Source organism: Cebus imitator, unplaced genomic scaffold, assembly GCF_001604975.1.
Source record: "Cebus imitator isolate Cc_AM_T3 unplaced genomic scaffold, Cebus_imitator-1.0 Scaffold642, whole genome shotgun sequence".
Lineage (NCBI taxonomy): Eukaryota > Metazoa > Chordata > Mammalia > Primates > Cebidae > Cebus > Cebus imitator.
The window spans coordinates 183,255-199,893 of NW_016107957.1; the positions used below are offsets into that span (position 1 = coordinate 183,255).

A 16,639-nucleotide genomic window follows, 5' to 3' on the forward strand; every position below is an offset into this window, starting at 1 on the left:
CAAACCTATTTTGAGGGTTTGACTCTTAAGCTACTTGGAGCTACTCTTCTTGGATATTACAGCAGTCTGCAGTCTGAGGAAAGAGGCTCTTTTCTGGAGAATCACATAGTTGAAGTTATATGATTCCATAAGCATAGCAAAAACACAGTTTTTAACTGAATTACTTCCCTGGCCTGTCTGTAGTTCTTTTTTATTAATGTAGACAAAGATATGCCTCATCGCTGAAAGCCGAAACATCAAATGGAAAAGTGCAGTTTGATTTCCTGTTTCCCTCCACCCTCTGCCTCTCCCTACTTTGGTGTTATGCCACACAAAATTACTTTCAGAAACTGGGAGGATTGAGCAGCCAAGTTATGAAACCTAAGTGCTATGCTTAATGCTTTTTTTTTTTTAATCTTCAAGTTAATACTTATGAGGGTGAGAGTCTACTAATGATCAAAATCATAGTAATTTTCCTGTTTCATAGGAAATCTAAAATCTCAGCAGAATCACAACCCGCTGAATCTACCTTATTTGTAGAACCCATACAAACGCCCCTTCCTCCACGAGATTCCTCCTGCAATTCACACATGTGTAAACCTCTATTTTAAATTTACCTTCACCACTAATCAAAACAGAAGTGCAAATAGGTTTCTTTAAAAATAATCTTGGTAGTGGAAATAAAACAAAAATAACATGGAAAGTAAAATATTAGCCCGTTCATGTACTTGTCTGCTTACTTACTCCCTCTTACAACACTTTCTAAAAATTTCCATTACGATTTTGATAAGTTATTTTCCCAAAAAATATTGACAACAATTTCTCACTTCAAGCTCTGGCTTTAAAAAGAAATAGGGTATAAGTGGAGAATAGCTAAGAAACTGGGTTTGTCCTAGAATTCTGTGAAATCAGACTAGTCAGTGCTTTAGAATCAAAATTTCCCTTAGACTTTTCACTAAGGAGCAAAGCTGTGTGTTTGCTTTCTCTGATAAGGAATTCAAAACATGCAATGGTAGTAAATCTGGTTAAAGAAATTGTCAAGGGAGGTTTTGAGTTTTGTTATTATTTAACATTACATCACAGAATTAAATCATGTAAAATGGCAGCTTTATCCATCTTATCCATCTCAATCACTAAATTCAGTCAAGTAAAAGTCTACAAATTCTAAATGAAAAGCTTTTTCATCTTCTTAATGGAAATATCTAAACATTACGCTGAGGTTTATTTTTAGGAAAGTATAACAGAGACGAGAGCTTGGACCTGAAAAGGAAAATGCCACACACTGGTGATGCTTCCTTCTGGAGCCCTGGACTGCCTGACAAACTTGCTAAAGCAAAGAAGTGCATAATAGTTCTCCATAGAGGAAGAAATTTTAAAAGCAATAGCAACAATCAGGTAACAACAGACCAATCAGATTCTCCCAAAATTTAGTATTTGCAGCTGAAACTGGGATAAGTAATTACTTTCAAAGGAATGTACAGGGAGCCATCAATCCCCATTCATTCAGCTCGCATTTACTGAGCCAAGAGCTCTGCTAGGCTTGAGATATAAAAATGAATACAACACAGCTGCTTTACTTCCAGCTAAAAGAATACACCTAAATAAAGAGCTACAGGGCCATGTGTTAAGTGCTATAATAGAGGTGTGCACAAAGGGCTGGGGGGCCAAAGGAAGAAGCCATAAATTCTTCCTGGGAAATCAAGCAAGTGCAGAGAGATGTGAAAGAAGGTATCCCAGAGATGTTTCCTTGTGATAAACTCAAGAATTTTTCTTTGGTGTGTTCTAAAAAGTAAGGTGGTAATTTTAAGATGTATCAACTGGTGCAATGTCAGGCACTAATCTTGGTCTACTAGCCAGTTTCTGTTTGACACAGACTTCCAGTTACAATATTCCAAGAATATAAATTAAAAAAAAAAAAATAAAAAGATTATTGTAATATTCCCATGCAATGCACACAATCCAGTATGTCATGAATCGCTGGCATGAGTGGAACGTAGCTTCCAAGTTCAAAGATGTTTTAAAATATAATGAATGAAAGATGGATTTTAGAGTGTTTCCAGATAATACCAACAATGCTTACTGTATTAGTTTTCTTTCTTCTCAAAGCAAAAACAAAAGAATCACCTGATTATATCATGGTTAATATTTTTCTCCACTTCTGTATTTAAAAAAAGAGGGAGGGTGGAGAATCAACTTCTACTTAATATCACTTATTATGCAGACCATATTCCTACTTATAACATAGTTGTGACAAAACCTCCATTGTTCATTGCACACTAGCCCCAAACTTGAGTAATTCTAATGTAAGCATGAGAAACTCCCGTCTCCTTTGGGGTGAATTTCCCAATTCCTCTGTGTTAAATTGAGGTCTAATTTTCCCTGTGCCTGGTTTTCACAAGAAGGTCCATTCCACCCCATGTGCTCCTTTTCAGCTGTCAATAAACAGAGGCAGTGAATTCCCCACGGCTTCACAAAGCTAGTTAGGCAGAGCCATTCATTCCTTCAGGAAAACAGGGCATTGATTTCAGCGAGTTCCCAGGGAGCAGCTGCAACAAAGAGATCAAAGGCCCACCTCTCTCTCCCTCCATTGCTTTCATTAGGCCCAGCCCAGACAAACAGCGACAGGTTTCCTTGAGACAAGGAGAGGGCCCAGCAGACCACCTCATGGTTCAATTCAAATTCATCCGTTTCCTACATTCCAGTGACAGTCCAGAATGCTAACCATGACAAACCAGCACAATCACCCGGCATAATATACTGCTCACTAGTTCATCCAAGGTCAGAGGGAAAAAACAAGCACGGGGGGAAGTCTTCTCCTTCTAGGGCCTGCTGAGCTTCAATGGCCCCCTGACATTCCATAAATAAACTTCTCCCTCTCACTCTCCCTTTCTTCCTCCATCCTATAACCCTACAAGCGACGATCTCACTGAACAGTCTGCAACTTCTTTCATGTCACCGTACCCAAACTACATGGAAACTTTATTCTCAATCGACCAGTGCGTTCTAATAGCCAGAGGAAGATGGCTATCCATGCGGCCTCTATTAGTTCATTGCTGTGCTAAAGCCAGTCTGCTACACCCAGTAAGATGCTATAACGTGATGAATTCAGAGCTGCAGTTTCTAGGGTTACTCTAAGGGGTGATTTCCAGAGAAGGAAACACAACTTAAAGACAGTTAGTTTGCATAAATGCTGTTTGCATAACAAAAGTATGAACAGAGATATAAGAGTTTTTTTTAATTGGATGCAGGTCATCACTCAAACTGGGTAATCCAAGCTCCTGTGTATGAATGAATTGTGTGTTTGTGGGGTGAGAATGGATACCCAGGGAGAGAGGAGAGAGCAAGAGGAACTATGAAAGAAAATGAATTATTCTGACTGGTTACCTAAGAGGTTTCCAAATTCGCCACTGAATTCTGAACAGCTTATTTCACACGAACTTCGTGGAAGCCTATAACAAAATGCATTCGTTCTATTGTGCTCCATTCCATTTCTGTCCCTGATCCTGAGCACACATGGGAATCGATGGGATAAGTTTCAAAATTGTGAAACCAAAAGAAAATAAACAATATTGGAACGAAAGGTATGAACTCACTCGGTAATGCGGGACACAGACTTCCCACGTGCCCACAGGCGTCAGTACTGACCTGGGGGGTTATCAGCAACCTCTCCAGGGCCATCTATTCACTAATTACTCACCTTGAACTGTCAAAGATGCTATTTTGTATAGACAGCTGTACAGCCCTCAAGGAGAAAAAAACATTCCCTTACATTCAATTTAGGACAGAGATGGACTTTGAATACACAGAACTCTCAACTGCACAGGATAGGTAGCTTGTTACAAAAGCGATGTGCCAACACTTAGGAACCTTACAGTTAACTCTGGCATTGACTCACTTTGGGCCTAGGGGATACATTTAACCCCTCTTTCTGTCTTCCTACCTTTCCAAAATGATGACAGAAATATCTGTGAAGAATTCCTTGACACAATACTATGAAATAACCACTCCTCAAAAACTACGTATCTCATCAAAGAAACCTAGGCTTATGAGTAGAAATTCCTTATATAATGCTCACTCTGTCACTCAACAGAGGTTCTCTGGAAATGCACTACATTTCTATAAAGCAAATTGTTTTTTAAAAGCACTCAGGAAATTTACTACTGAAAGAAAGTCTATGGCAAATGACCAAAAACACTTATCAATCCATTTACGTATCTTTCAAAAGCATTTACAAAACACTGAGAAAGCATTAGCCATCGGATCCATTTTACACCTGAGAGAGATGGTTTTATTAATCTATTTTTGAATAAGAAGATAATAGGCTCAAGAGAGCTAAACTGCCTTGCCAAAGTCGTGGAACTAATAATCAGAAGTTAAAACTTTAAATCCAAGTATTCTATCTTTGAATCCTGTGCTGTTTCCATTATACCCAGCTACCAAGTAATGGGGATATTATCATTCACTGAAGTTCTGAGGCAAGGTTATATTAAATAAGTCATCCCAGCGTTAGAGGCCAGTGCATTATACCACTTCCATTCAATGAGGTAGTTTTCAAGAGTATGGACTCTGGAGTCAGATCTGTATTTAAATTTTAGTGTCCCTTTGTAATAATTTTATAAATTAAGCAATTAACAATATTTTTGGAACCTCAGTTTCCCCGTCTGTAAAAAAGGAATAATAACCTCACAGGGTTTGTGAAGGATCAAATTAGATAACTTGTATAAAGCTCCTAAAACAGTGTTGGCATGCAACAAGAGCTCAATAATGATAGCTATTATTAACGCTGAAAATCAAACCAGTGTAAAGCTTGTTAAAAGGAAGAACTTCTTTTCAAGAAAAAGACATAAAATCTAACATTCAGTCTCTAGATTGCATGATCCCCGTTAGCATTAAAAGTTTAGCCTTCAAATGTAGGATTTTATGGGGGGCAACTAATGAACCAAGATCAAACTATTATAAAAGAGAAAGAAGCTACTTTACAAAACAGAAACACTAATTGAAGTGTCTTTTTAAAAGGCTAATTGAGGCAAATCCTTGCTACTATAAAGAAGCAGTGTGGTTTTTCTGTACAATTCAGCTTTACTTCTTGCCACTTAGCCATTTCAAGTAGAAATGTATTGGTAACAGGAAGAAATTCACAGACTGTTACCACTTGAAGAGAAAAGCACACACAGGGATATTTGTTGTCTGTAGATAGTGCTTTCACGTTTTCAAAGAACACATATCTTACTTCACTGACCCTCACATTACTAAGGGAAAACAGTAATTTTCTAGCACAAGAGGAGGCTGCCAGTGGTAAACAGGAAACATTAGTTTTTATTCCTTGTCTGATTTTTCATAACACCCTATTAATGGGTGGTAGCACAGAGATGCCACAGTACAGAGTGTACAGAACACTGTGGGAAGACAGGCCACTAAGACTGGGAGAACCAGAAAAGGTTCTGCAGAGAAGGTGACATTTATACAACCTTTTATCAAGTATAGACATACTTCTGGAATATTCCTACTTGTCCTTGAGGCTAAGACATTTTGGGGGGGGGGGTGGCAGTGGTGAATTCTGAATATCTCAGTCACTGATTTAGTTTTCCTTATACTGCTTTTTGTTCATTTGAAAATTTAAATGGATGCCCTCACTGCCTTTTAAAAATTTCATCCAAGGCCTTGATATTAAAGAGGCAGGAAGCTGAAGCCACTATTGTTTGACTTAATAATATTAATACTTAAGGTAACTTCTAATTCTACAGTTATGTGACTTTTAAAATTACTGCTTATTCTTATATTACATTACCTACTATATAATACATCACTTGAAATGTGCATGTTAATTTACTGCCTGTTAATGTTTTAAAATATTTTCTTTACTACCATTTATATCAGAAACAGTTTAAAAGGACTGTTATGAATATCTAAAGGAATATGTCTTGCTAAAGAAACTCAGCCCAGAGCTGGTGAAGTATGACAACTGTTTCTGTCCTAAGAACTGAGTTTCTTTTTGTAAGTTACCACTCCTAATTCTATCTTCTCTTACAACATGAAAGAAACATACTTTTTAATGAAAGACATTCAGACGTTTGGAGATGATTATGACAATCCTTGATGAGTCATTAATTTGAGACCATTCTTCTTCTCTAACATAGGCATGCAGTGCCACAAATTCCTCTCTAAACATTGCTGCAAGTTGCATCTTAGTCACTTGAAAATACGGTTTTATTTTCATTCAGTTCAAAATATTTTCTAATTTCCTTTTTGATTTTTTAAAAATAGGCTACTTTTTAAAGAAGTATATATTTACAGCAAAATTGAGCCTAAGTTACAGGGATATCCCATATACCCCCTTCCCCCCCACACATAGTCTCCTCTATTCTCAACATCCCCCACTAGAGTGGTACATATGTTACAAGTGATAAACCTCCACTGGCACATCATTATCACTCAGAATCCATGGTTTTCATTAGGGTTCACTCTCGGTGTTTTATATTCTACGGGTTTAAAAAAATTTATGATGACATGTCTACATCAGCATAACATCAGAGAAGTTTTGCTGATCTTTTTACTGTCTAAATAGTTTTACACTTCCTAAAATGTCATATAGTTGAAATTATATAGTATGCAGCCTTTTGAAACTGGCTTCTTTTACTTTAGTAATGTATATTTAATTTTCATGCATGCTTTTTCATGGCTTGACAGCTCATTTCTTTCTTTCTTTCTTTCTTTGAGACAAGTCTGGCTCGGCTGCCCAGGCTGCAGTGAAGTGGGGCAATCCTGGCTCACTGCAACCTCCACCTCCCAGGTTCAAGCATTTCTCCTCCTCAGCCTCTCAAGTAGCTGAAACTACAGGTATAGTCTGTATACCTGAGATTATAGGAGCCCTCCACCATGCCAGGGTAATTTTTGTATTTTTAGTAGAGACACTGTTTCACCATGTTGGCCAGGCTGGTCTCAAACTCCCAACCTTCAGTGATCCACCTGTCTCAGTCTCCCAAAGTGCTAGAGTTATAGGTGTGAGCCACCGCACCCGGCCAGCTCATTTCTTTTTGGTGTGGATTGTTTTCCTTTTTGTCCCACTGGTTAGTTGGTAGAATTCGTTGGTAAAATTCACCAGTACAACCATCTGGGTCTGCTGTCTAGAAGCTGTTTTAATTTATATATTTCAAGGAACTAGTCTATTTTATCTAATTTATTAAATATGTGGGTGAGAGCTTGTTTATACTATTCTCTTATTAATTCTGTATTATCTATGGGATTAACAGAATAATACCTCTTTCATTCCTAATATTGGTAATTTGTGTACTCATTTTTCTCAGTTGCCTGGAAAGAGATTTATCATTTTACTCATCATTTCAAAGAACCAGCTTTTTATTTTGTTGATTTTCTCCATTGTTTTCCTGTTTTCTACTTTGTTGACTTCTGCTCTAATTTTCAGTATTTACTTTCTTCTGCTCACTTCAGGTTTAATTTGTTCTATTTTTCTAGTTTCCTAAGGTGGAAACTGAGTTATTGATTTTAGACTCTTTTTCTTTTCTAATATATCAATTTAATGCTACAAATTTTGAAGCACTGTTTTAGCTGTATCCCACATGCTTTCATAAACTGTATTTTGATTTTCAGTTAATTTAAAATATCTAAACATTTTTCTTGAGATTCTTCTTTGATCCATCGGTTATTAGAAGTATACTGTTTAATTTCCAAATATTTGGAAAATTTCCAGAAATTTTTCTGGTATTAACTTCTCGTTTAATTCCGTGGTCTAAGAAGGTATTTTGTATGACTTTTGTTCAGTTTAAGACATGTTTCCAGATTCCTTTCTGTTCTAATGGAATTCCATTGTGGTCAGTGAAAACTCTTTGTATGATTTAAATCCTTTTAAATTAATTAACTTATTTTCCCACTCAGAATACGGTCTATCTTGGTAAGTGTTCTGGCTATGCTTAGAAAAAATGTGCAGTTTGCTGTTGAGTACTGTTCTATAAATGTCAATTAAGTCAGCGTGGTTGACAGTGCTGTTCATGTCTTCTACAGTCTTATTAGTTTTCCAGCTACTTGGTCTATTATCTGTTGAGGGAAGGGTGCTGAAATCTGACCATAATTGTGAATTTGTCTATTTCTTCCCATGTATACTGGAATTCTTTTACTAGATGCATGAACATTTAAGATTACTTCCTCTTGATAAAGTCACCACTTTATCATTATGAAATAACACTATTTTTTCCTGGTAATATCCTTTGTTCTAATTTCTACTTTGTCTAATAAGAACATAGTTACTGCAGTTTTTAGAACTCAGTGCTAAAAATGATATTTTTTTCATCCTTTAGCTTAAATCCTATTTGTGTTTTTACATATGAAGTATATTTTTTTGTAGGCAGAATATAGTTCTCACGGGGTTTTGTGTGTATTAAATCTGACTGTGAACAATCAATTGAGATAACTCACTACCTTCAGATCAGCCAATTTGTGTATTAAATCTGACATTCATTGCCTTTTAATTATGATGGATCATTTATGCTTAATGGGGTTACTGATATGATTAGGCTGAAATGTACCATCTTGTTATTTGCTTTCTAATTGTCCCAATTATTCTTTGCTCCTTTTCTTCTTCTGAATTGATTATTTTTCTCTAATTTTATCTCCTTTGGCTTATAACTCTGTTTTGATATCTTAGTGGTTGTTGTATCTTTAACTTACCAGGGTGTACTTTTAAGGGATATTATACCAGTTCATGTAGGGTATAAAAACTTTATATGATATATTTTTGTTTTTCCTCTCCTGACCTTTGCACAACCATTGTGCCTTTTGCTTTTACATGTTATACACCTCATTTGCTACTATTTTTATTTAAACAATCTTTTAAACAATATTAAAAATAATCATAATCATAAGTATTGGCCAGGTGGTTGCCATTTCTGGTGATCTTTACTGCTATCTGGCATTATTTCCTTCTTCATTAAAGATTTCCTTTAGCATTTCTTACACTGTGGGTCTACTGGTGATTAATTCTTTCAGCTTTAGTATGTCTGAAAAAGTCTTAATTTCACCTTTTATTTTCCTATCAAAGAAAGGCTTGCATGTTTCACCTTCTTTTGAAAGATATTGTCACAACTATAGATTTATAGATTAACAGTTTTAGCTTTCAGTACTTGGAAGGAGTTGCTCCACTGTCTTCTGGATCACATTCCTTCTGTCGTGTTTGTTCCTCTGAATGTAGAGTCTTTTTTCTCCACTTTAAAATCTCTCTTTACAACTGGTCTTAAACTATTTGATTATGGTGTCCCTTGGTGTCATTTTCTTTATGTTTTTTGTACTTGCTTTATATTTATTTAACTTAAATTTGTGGGTTTATTGTTTTCATCAAATTTGGCAAGGCTTCAGCCATTACATCTTTATTCTCTGTCCTCTTCCTCCTTTAGAGACTCCAATCACATACATATTTGTCCATTTCAAGTTGTCCCACAGCTCACTGAAGTGCAATTCACTTTTTACTAGTTTTTTTTTTCCATTCATATCTCATTTTGTATAATTTTAACTGCCATGTCTTCAAGTTCATGACATGTTTCTTTCTTGATGTCTGATCTGCCATTAATCCTATCCAGTGTATTTTTTACCTCACGTGTTTATATAATCTCTAGAAGTCTAGAAGTTCAATTTGGGTCTTTTAATAGCATCTGTCTTTTCTTAACAAGCTTATGGTTTCACCTACCATCTTGAGCATATGGAACATAGTAATAATAACTATTTTATTAATATCCTTATTAAATCTATTTAATTTATTTTAGTATTTCCACTTGTTACATCTGTGTCACTTCTGGGTCTATTTCTGTTGATTGAGTTTTCTCTTCATTATTGGATTTTCCTACTTCCCTGCATGTCTGATAAATTCTGATTGAACGCTACACATTGCATACTTTATTAATGGGTGCTAGATATGTTGTATTTCCTTAAATATCCTTGAGCTTTGTTCTGGGATACAGTTAAGCTACTTGAAATAATTTGATCCTTCAAACCAAGTGTCTGCAAACTAGGCCCACAGGCCAAATCTGGCCTACTGCCTATTTCTATAAATAAAATTTTATTGGAATACATTCTGATACATGTAAATACATTTGCTTACAAATTGTTCATGGCTGTTTTAACACTAGAATAGCAAAGTGAGTAGTTACAATAGAGACCAAATGGCCCACATATCCTAAAATATTTTCCATCTGGCCCTTTACAAAAAAGTTTTATGACCTATCTTGAATAGCTTATTTTTAAGATTTTTTAGGCAGGATCAGATGAGACCATAGTCTAGGGCTAATTTTGCCTCACTGCTGAAGCATTACTCTTCTGAGTACTCCACCTATATACAAGGTTTTTCCATTCTGAATTGTAGAGGGGACACACTCTTTGTTGCCCTATATGAGCTACGTTTTTCTTCCCAGTGGCTATTTCCTCATCCATGGGTAGTTCTCTTATGCATGAACACTAATCAGCACTCAACTGAAGCCTCCGGGAGAGCCTTCTGGAGCTCACTCTCTGTGTAACTAACTCTCTCTTCTCTGGTACTTTGTCCTTCAATTTCTAGCTGCCTCAGCCTCCCAGAATTCCTAACTCTATCATCTCAACCTAGGATAAGCTATGTTGGGTTCTGCCTTTCTGCACTGCAACCTGGGGCAAATCATTTGTTTTTTCCTTCTCTCAGGGTTCACTGTCTTGTGCCATTTGTCCAATGTCAGAATGCCTTTGTTTCATATGTTTTATGGGCTTTTCTTGTGTGTCTGTTTGTTAGGCTATTTTAGGCAAAAGAATAACTCCAGTTCCTGTTATTACAAGATGGCTGGAGGCAGAAGTCCTCTCAGTACAAAGTTCCAAACTTTTATATTTGCCTTAGTGCTTTATATTTACAAATAAATTGTTCCAGCTCAAGCCATTTACCCAATTCTATGATCAGGCAGCAGCAAGAGAAGGGTATAATAGGCAAAGTCAGTAACTACTATACTATCCCTTTCCCCAGTCCCACTTTCCTATTTTTGTGGGATATCTATTGGGGCGTATGGAACCCAAATTATAGTAAAACTTTGTTTTTAACATTTATCTTTTTCATTAAACCAGTATTTATTGAGCAGCTGTTTTTCCTGGCATTGTTCTAGGTGCTGGGGATTCACCACCGTGAACAAAACATGCACAAATTCCTACCTTTGTGAGGTTTACCTTTGAATTAAGCTTATCTTTGAATTAACTGTTTCTAGTAGCTTAACTATATCCTATAACAAAGCTCAAGTAAAATATGTATCAGATGGTGATTTAAAAAGTTGAAGTAACAAAGAGAGAGGAAGTGCTAAGAGATTTAGCGGGGAAAACAGTGCCAGTTTAAAACAGGCTGGTCAGGGAAGGCATGGGTGAGAGGATGACAATTTAGCGAAGATATGAAGGAGGTAAGGATGTAAGTCATGTGGCTATTTGTGGGTACAATAACCGCAAAACTGATGCGGAAACAAGAACACTGGTGTGGCTAAAGCAGGGAGTGAAGGGGAGCAGTAAAAGATTAGGCCAGAGGTAATGGGGCCCATATCATATAGGAGCTGATAAGCCTCTGTAAGCGAGACGGGAAGGACTGGAGACACTGGAGCAGGAAAGTAACACGATCAGACTTACAGTTTTAAATAATTTATCCAGCTGTTATGTGGAGAGTGAATTCTAGGGGAGAAACTAAGAAACCAGGGAGACCAGTTAGAAGGTTACTGTTATAAAGAGATGATAAAGATGTGCACCAGTGCAGTAGCAGAAGAGGTGGGGAGGACTGGTCGCCTTCTGGATGTATGGAAGGTGGGCTGACAGTATGTCCTGATAGCTGGATGTGTAGAGGGTGGGAGAGAACAGATGAGGATGCTGCAAAGACACCTGGCCTGTGCAACTGGAAGAAGAGCCTTCCTCATCTCAGTAAATGGCAACTTAGGATGAAGGAAGTTTGGTTGGGAATACAGAGGAACTCGGGAGCTCAGTCGCAGACATATTAGGTTTGATATGCCTATCAGACATTTAGCAATTGGATATTTGAATCTGGAGTTTGGAGAAGAGGGTCACACTGGGGATAATTTGGTAGCTGCCAGCATGAAAATGAATGAGAGCAGCTAGGGAATGAGGATTGAGAGAGGAAAAGTACAGAGACTATGCCCTGGGACAGCCAATGTTTGGAGGTCACGACAATGAGGAAGTATCTGCAAGAAAGATAAGAGTAGTCATGCAATAGCAAGGCCACGGGGAACGTGTGGAGACACAGAAGACAAGGGAAGAACATACTTCACAGAGAAGCATGATCAATGGGGTCAGTGCTTCTGACAGGTCAAGAAGATAAGGACTGAGAATTAATGGTTGGGTTTGCAATATGAAGGTCACTGGTGACACTTGAGAACTTTGGTGGAAAGCCCAGAAAGACGGAGAAATTGTGCAAAAGGAAGCAGAAACATTAAATGGAGTAGGGAGTTAAATAACTTTTTTAAGTAAAGCAGGGAGGTGGGGATGCATGCTGCAGGACAGAAAAGGGGCAACTACTGCAGCAATGTCCTTGAGCGGGTGAGAGGAGATGGGACTAAGAATATAAGTGCAAGGGTAAGCTTTAAATTGAGCATGGCTGGGTATTCTCCTCCAGCTACGTTCAGCTGCACTGCTGCAGGCATGGAATAAGTAGACCAAGGCACTGGGATATTGATGGCTAAGTACAACGAAGCAAGGGGAAGGTTTAGGGAAGATGAATGTATGAGTGATTTTAATGGCAGGGTAGGCTACTTACGTTGAGTAAGGGAGGATGTAAGATATGAAGGAAGTGTGGTGCAGTGGAAAAGCTGCATGTCGAGTTAAAAATGTGTTGGAGTGGGAGGACAGATGGAGAATGGGGTGTTAGGACGCAAGATCATGGAGTGAGAGTAGCTCTTATTAATGACTAGGTCCACAGTATGACCATGGAAGGAAGTTGCTGATGTAGTCTGGAAGACAAGGTCACTGAAGGAGAGGAAGTCAAAAAACCAAGAAGCCAGGATGTTAGGACTCAATGAAGCCTGAAAATCACCAAGAATTAGGACACATTAGTTTTACAGGGAAGGACAGATCCTGAATCTTGAAGGAGTAAGGGACAATGATGCATTTTTACTTTCCAGGTTTTAAATTTTTATGTGGTTTTATAACTATATTTATAATGATTTAGGTCTAGCTCCATGTCGGCTGTTTAAGCTAATCCATCTGTCCTTTCATGGTCCAGCCTGCATTCTGCTCAAATGTCCTTCGTTTGCTATCATTCTGAAAAGTGTACAATTAATTCTGTTATTTATATCAATTTCCTAAATTGTAAAGCAATATTTTTCAAAAATTTCCAAGGAGCACCAGGTCAATGGTATACCTGATGAGGCAGGGGTTGCATGGTGAAATACGTTTGAGAAACACCATAGACCAAACCCTGTCTTTGATAATTACTTGTTGGAAATAAACAAGTCAAATTTAATTTTAACTCAGATTTCCCCCAAAATTTAAATGACCATAGGCCAATTTTCCATTTAACGTCAGTTAACATCCCAAGGAATGAGTATGCCAAGATATGTACTATTAAGACTGTTTTAGAGGTATATGTCTTCTTGGTGACCTCAAAAGAGGTGAAACGGAACCTACTAGAATAAGATTCAAGATATAGACTTAGAATCTGTCAGAGAATGCAAATCATTGTTATGTTACTTTGTAACAATATTCTCCTCTCCTAACAGGATGAAAAACAAAGCCATCTCAGACAATAAATTCTCAAAGATCCTTTAAAAACTGGTTTAGTAGATTTTAATTCTCCTCCATAAAAATGATACTATGTAGACTATTTAAAAACAAAGACCCATAAAAATGTTTTGAAGGAAGACTAATGTCCAACAGGATGTCTGCATCTATATACAACCTCAGCTCTGCCCTTTGCTCCCACTAACCATAACTCTGATAAGAAGTCAGTCACTACAAGGAAACAAATGCCCCTAGGCCAAGACATGTACTTCAAAAATCACTATCAAAACAACTATCATCTAAGAGTACCAGAAAAAAAGTGAAACAGACTTTAAAAATAATGTCAGAACCCAAAATAAAAAAGTTTTGCTCCAATTTTTGCTTTAGGAGCTCTAAAAAAAACATTATCAAGTTATTAGAGAAGACAAGGTATTGGGGAAAGAGGATAAACAAAATTAAAATATCAGCTTACAAAAGCCAATCGCGATGTTTATGAATCAGGCAGGAACGATCTGAAAACAAAAATAAAAAGTTACTTGTTTGATATATTTGCACATGCATTTGTTAATCGTAATTTTGAGATCATTGTAGGTTCATACTCAGTTTCCCACAACAGTAACATTTCACAAAACAACAGTACGATATCACAACCGTTATGTTTATATTAATACCATCTACTAGTCTACTGCGATTTCCTGTTTAATTATATTCATGTGTTTTACACAGTTTTATCACATGTGTAAGCCCACATATCTACTACTAGTCAAAATATTAAACAGTTCCATCACAAGGATCCATCATGTTGCCCTTTTACAAATACACGCCACCTCGTCTGCTACAATCCCTTTCTGCCCCGATCCACTGCACATCTATTTTTAACACTAAATAACGGCCATTTACAAAAAGTATTTTGCTCCCTGTCCATAGTTCTATGTCTTCTACTACTACTACTACTAGTACTACTTCTTCCTAGTTGTATGTCAATTCTTGAGTGACTACTTTTAGTTTTCTGCATTAAAGTTTTAGCTTAAGGAATAAATTCTCTGGAGAGAAGTTTTTCTCATTGTTAGCACAGCATAGATCACTCATTTCAAAAATCCAAATGCAAAAAGTACGGGAGGCAGAAGTGTCTGCACTAACAGATTCTGTATTTTCAATATATTTCTAACAAGAAACCTCTGAGTGCTTACCATGGGTCAAGCTACATATTACACGTGTGTGTGCGTGTGTGTGTGTGTGTGTCTGTGTGTGTGTATCTCATTTAATCCTAATACCAAGCCTTTGATGTATGCACATTGACCCCGTTTGGACGAGGAGAAAACTGAGGCACCAACTGATTTACAGGTTGCCTAAGGTCGAACAACTAGCAAGTGGCAAATCCTGAATCTTGGGAGCAGACTCTGGGAACCCAGACTACCACCCCTCAAGGAAACCCATGATAAAGTAAAGATATTTTGGTGTCACTATTCATTGCTATGACAAGTAAATCACCTGGTTATCGGTGAGCTTCATTTTAACATACCAGAATTCAACAAGGAAAATATCCAAAACAATGATGTGTAAAATGGAAGCAGTATTTTATTCAAACACTAAATGATAGAAAATTGCCAAAAGCAAAGGTTGGAACATACAGAAAAGATTTTATATTATGGCAACAAACTGTTCACCAGCCCTGACAGACAGTCTTAATATTCACTGGGATTGTCAGACAGCAGTTTATACATAGCCAAGATTGCTCTTGAAAAAGACATATTCAATTGAGCAGAGATGATGACGGGAAAAATGAAATTTTTGAACAGATGAAAGCTTCAAAATTAGGCTCTTCAGCCAATAGAGACATCTAAAACTCCAAAGATAATGTTCAGGTTATAGTAATTTAACAGACACCTATGGTGACAAACTTTCTGTAGGTTTATTAGCTTAATAATATAGCACTGTAACTGAGGATTAGTAGATATTTTCTTCTGTGAAACTACACAGCACATTTATGCATAGCTGTGACAGTTCTGCCTATCATCCAACAGTGCTTAAAAGGTGCCCACTCAATAAGCCATTGATATGCTGCCTCAAATACCCTGACGAGGCTTTCTTTACAGTGCTGACTTTACAGACGCCTCCTGGATGATCTAAGTTCAAGAGGCAGCCAGGGGAGGAGAATGCATTATTAGCATGGTTTGGTGTGCATATGACCGAGTTATACATAGGAACTAGGGAAATGGAGCTCTGAAGTTCACCTTCCACGTGAAGACACATAATATTAGTCTCGACTTTCTGGGAGGGAAGTTAATTCATTACTTCACTACCACTTAAATATATGAAAAATGTTTTCAGTTAAAAGAGTAGCTAAAAAGAAAAAAAACTTCAAAATGCTTATATTTTATGAGATTTCTAGATATCACTATTAGTTGATTTTAACTAGCTTTATAATCTCTCCCAGTTACTCAAGACTTTTTTAAAGACAAGGTCTCTGTCACCCAGACTGAAGTGTGGTGACGTGATCAAGGCTCACTGCAAGCTTCCAAGCTTGATCTCTGGAGCTTAATGAATCCTCCCATTTCAGCCTCCCAAGTAGCTGGGACTATAGGCATGTGTCACTACCCCCAGCTTGTTTTTTTTTTTTTTTTTTTAAGTAGAGACAAGGTCTCACTATATTGCCCAGGCTAATCTTGAACTCCTGGGCCCAAGTGATCCTCCTACCTTGGCCTCCCAAAGTAAAAACTCACATTTTCTTAAAGGTAGGTATAAGCAAAAAAGATCAGGGTGAAGGAAACCCTCTCCTCCTTTTCAAATACCATCCTCTGATCCCTGTCTGCCTTCCTCAACAAGAAGCCAGTTATCCATGGCTGGGCCAGCGTGATAAACTCAGGGGACGCTGGATACAGCTCTCTTATCAGTCTCCTAGAGTTAAGACTTTTATAAGCATTATTATTTCAAG

General features: G+C 37.3%; 1 protein-coding gene across 13 annotated transcripts in view; it reads right to left on the minus strand.

Annotated features, from left to right (window-relative positions):
* The window catches only part of PLAGL1 (PLAG1 like zinc finger 1), a 67,659-nt gene that overhangs the window by 30,400 nt on the left and 20,620 nt on the right, over positions 1-16,639 (minus strand). For 12 of the 13 annotated variants that reach the window (XM_017517730.2, XM_017517739.1, XM_017517732.1 and 9 more), the window contains exon 3: positions 14,177-14,216. The exons of the other annotated variant lie outside the window; for it this stretch is intronic. The gene's annotated coding sequence lies outside the window, so the exon portion shown is untranslated. The remainder of the gene's footprint in view (positions 1-14,176; positions 14,217-16,639) is intronic. 13 annotated transcript variants of the gene reach the window in all.